Raw genomic sequence first — 4,047 nt, 5'->3', positions numbered from 1 at the left:
TTCTCTTTCTTTGATGAGTCCCTGCCCGGTTTTGGGATGAGGGTTTTGATGGCTTCATAGAATGTGTTCGGTAGTGATGACTCCTATTTTAATGTAGGAAAGATATTTATAGATAAGTAGTATAATTGTCTCTGTCACACTGCAAAAATAATGAAATAAAATATGGTCCTCAAATCACTTGATACTGTTTCAAACAAAATCAGCAGGGATCTGATTAATGGCTGACACTTAAAATTTATCTTCCCCATTAACTCAGTTTTTTGGTTAAAAAAGTAGCTATGAAATTCCAAGTTTGGGTACTTTCTGATCTACTGTTTCATACATAAGTCTATTAGTTGGTTTCATTAAGGTCTTTCAAATAAAAGATGTGGTAAGGTAAAATAAAAGAAGTGGTAAGATTGCACTCTATGTTGGAATTTTTAAATTTATCATGTCTTCCTTTAAATCAGAAACTACCAAATTGGAGATAATATGATTAATATTCATCTTAAAATAATATTCATCTTAAAACTATGTTGGTAACCTATTGTACATCTTCCTCGACTACAAAGTTTATATCTTCTGCATTTAGAAACTTAGTTATATATAAATTTTCTACAGAAAATTTAATTACTTAAATAAGACTAGCCTGTCATATAATAGCTGAATTTTTTTTCTGTGTCAGAAACATTTTATTTACTGATACATTTTCCAGTGCAACAAATTTGTAATCTCATCAAGATGTGCTTATGACCTAATACATTCATTTTTTTTCTCTCACACATAAAAAAAGTCTATCATCTAGCATGCAATTCAGAGCATGGAAATTGGCATAGGAACTAATTACAGCTCACAAAGGAAAAGATTCTGCTGTTTTGATGGATACGTGTTTTCCCAGCGTTTCTGTTATTTCCATTGGTAATTATAGAAAATAGTTTGTAGTAGGGAAAATTGTGGTTCTCTGTGCATTTTTATTCTGTTGCCTTGTTTTTTTTGGTCTTTTGTAACGTTTTTTTTTTTTCCAGGGCTGAGGACCCAACCCAGGGCCTTGCCCGCACAGGGTGGGTGCCTTTCTGCTGGGCTAAACCCCCAGCCCCTGTGCATTTCTATTCTAACTCATGAGAAGGCAGTGTTCCTGGCAAATATTTTGGAATCCATCTGGAACGAAGTGATGACAAGTCCTTTGTTGTTTCAGTGTCTTTCCTTGATCTGCAACACAGAGAGTCCAGGACGAAGGAGCCAGACAGGGCGGGCAAGCAGATTCTACTCAACACTAGCAAGAACCACAAGGAGCAGACATCTACATCCTGCAGTTCGCAGACCAGAGATGACCCCGGAACCAAGACTCAATGTGAGTAGACGGCTGACGTGTCCTCACTCCTTCCCAGGGAGCAGAGGAGGGAAGGCCACCCCCCCCCACTACTGGAGATCTCCATCTTTGATACTGACACAGGCCCAGCTGAACTGCTAGCTCCAACTCAGGCCTTGGAAGAAAACTAGAGACATTTAGCAGGTCACCAGAACCTAATCTGACCTGCCAGACTAAGCTACACAATAGCTGATCTTTAAGATATAAAAACTTCATTGTAATAGTTCCTACTCAAAAATAATTTCTCCTAAAAAGTTTTTTTTAAAGTAGGTATTTTTTTGGGGGGGGGGCGGTCGTGGGGCCTGAACTCTGGGCCTGGGCGCTGTCCCTCAGCTCTTCAGCTCAAGGCTAGAGCTCTACCACTTGAGCCAAGGAGCCACTTCTGGCTTTTATTCTTTTTGCTTATGTGGTGTTGAGGAATCGAACACAGGGCCTCATGCATGCAAGGCAAGCGCTCTACCACTGAGCCACCTTCCCAGTCCTAAAGGAGGTATTTTTTTGAATAAGTTTTTTATTGTAAAAATACTGTACAGAGGGGTTACAATCACATGATCAAGGTAATGAGTACATTTCTTTTGTTTTTGGTTTTTAAATTTTTTTAAATTATTTTATTGTGAAAATACTGTACAGAGGGGTTACAATTACATAGGCAAGATAATGAATACATTTCTTATCAAGCATTGTTGCCTCCTCCTTTGTTTTTTTCCCTAGCATCACTTCCCTCCCACCTGCACAACTACACTCCATTCCACCTCGCCTAAATTGTAAAGTTCGTTTTTTAACATAGTGTCTTATACATCTCATTGTTACAATGGGTCAACCTGAATCCCCATTTAAACATTATGCTTTTTTTACCCTCACCTCCCCAAATTATACCGACATCAAATACAGTAAAAAGGGGCTATACCATGGGGGAGGAACATAAAAAGCAACAAAAAAATCACATGGTACCTTATAAATACATTAGAAACAATAGCAAGAAAGAAAAAACCACTTGTGTCCCCATCTTGGGGTTCATTTCGTTTAACATCATCTTATCTGGTCATATGCACATAGCTTTTGACCTTTTCTGTTTGTCCCAGACATATAATAATTATTTCAAATAAGGGAAACCATAGGACCTATGTTTCTTTGGGCCTGGCTTACTTCACTTAATATAATTTTTTCCAAGTCTTTCCATTTCCTAACAAATGGGGCAATGTCATTCTTTCTGATGGAGGCATAGAATTCCATTGTGTATATATACCACATTTTCTTGATCCATTCATCTACTGAGGGGCACCTGGGTTGGTTCCATATCTTAGCTATGGTAAATAATGCTGCACTAAACACAGTCGTGCTGGTAGCTTTAGAGTGGTCTTGTTTGTGATCATTTGGGTAAATGCCCAAAAGTGGGATTGCTGGGTCATAGGGGAGCTCTACGTGGAGTCTTTTGAGGAACCTCCCTACTGATTTCCAAAGCAGTTTGAACAAATTTACACTCCCACCAACAATGCAGTAAGGTTCCCTTCTGTCCACATCCCCTCCAGCATCTGTTGTTATTTATTAGAGTTCTTGATTATAGCCATTCTAACTGGGGTGAGGTGGAATCTCAATGTTATTTTGATTTACATTTTTTTTATGGCTAGAGAGGTTGAGTATTTCTTCCTGTGTCTATTGGTCATCCTTCTTTCTTCTTTAGAGAAGTTTCTCTTTAAGTCTTTCGCCCACTTATTTATTGTGCAGTTGTTTCTTTGAGGATTTGTTGTTTGGGGATTTAATTTTTTGAGTTCCTGGTATATTTTACATGAGAGTTTGAAATTTGGTATTGATATTCCTCCAGCACTGTTCTTTCTGTTAAGGATCGTTTTTGCTATTTGGGTCTTTTGTTGTTCCATATGAATTTTTGGATTGCTTCTCATATTTCATTGAAGAATGAGGTTGGGATATTAATCGGTATCAGATTGAATTTGTAGATAGTCTTGGGAGATGTTACCATTTTCATGATGTTGATCCTTCTGATCTAGGAGCATGGGAGGTTTTTCCACTTCCTAAGTTCTGCTTTGATTTCCTTTTTCAGGTTTTTTAAAGTTTTCATCATAGAAGTCCCTCACTTCTTTAGTTAATTTCTAGGTATTTTATTTGGGGGGGGGGGCTATTACAAAAGGAGTTGCTTTCCTGATTTCAGCGACACTCTTCTCATTTTTGGCATAGAGAAAAGTCATTGTTTTTTGAGGGTTAATTTGGGAGTGGAGTCGGTGGGATCCTTTAAATACAAGATCATATCATCTGCACAGAGGGAAAGTTTTACTTCATCTTTCCCTATTTGGACCCCCTTTATGTTTCCATCTTTTCTTACTGCTGTAGCTAGGCATTCTAACATTAAATTGAAGAATAGCGGGGATAGTGAATATCCTTGTTTGTTCCTGAGTTTAGAGGAAATAGGTTTAGTCTTTCTCCATTAAGTGTAATGCTGGCTGTAGTTTTGTCATACACAGCCTTTATTGTATTGAGGAATGTTCCATGGACTCCTGATTTTTCTTTCTTTCTTTCTTTCTTTCTTTCTTTCTTTCTTTCTTTCTTTCTTTCTTTCTTTCTTTCTTTCTTTCTTTCTTTCTTCCTCTCTCTCTTTCTTTCTTTCTTTCTTTCTCTCTCTCTCTTTCTTTCTTTCTTTCTTTCTTTCTTTCTTTCTTTCTTTCTTTCTTTCTTTCTTTCTTTCT

This window comes from Dipodomys ordii, unplaced genomic scaffold (genome assembly GCF_000151885.1).
Source record: "Dipodomys ordii isolate 6190 unplaced genomic scaffold, Dord_2.0 Scaffold218, whole genome shotgun sequence".
Taxonomy (NCBI): Eukaryota; Metazoa; Chordata; class Mammalia; order Rodentia; family Heteromyidae; genus Dipodomys; species Dipodomys ordii.
The sequence above is the reverse complement of the archived record's forward strand: the minus strand, read 5'-3'. Positions refer to the sequence as shown.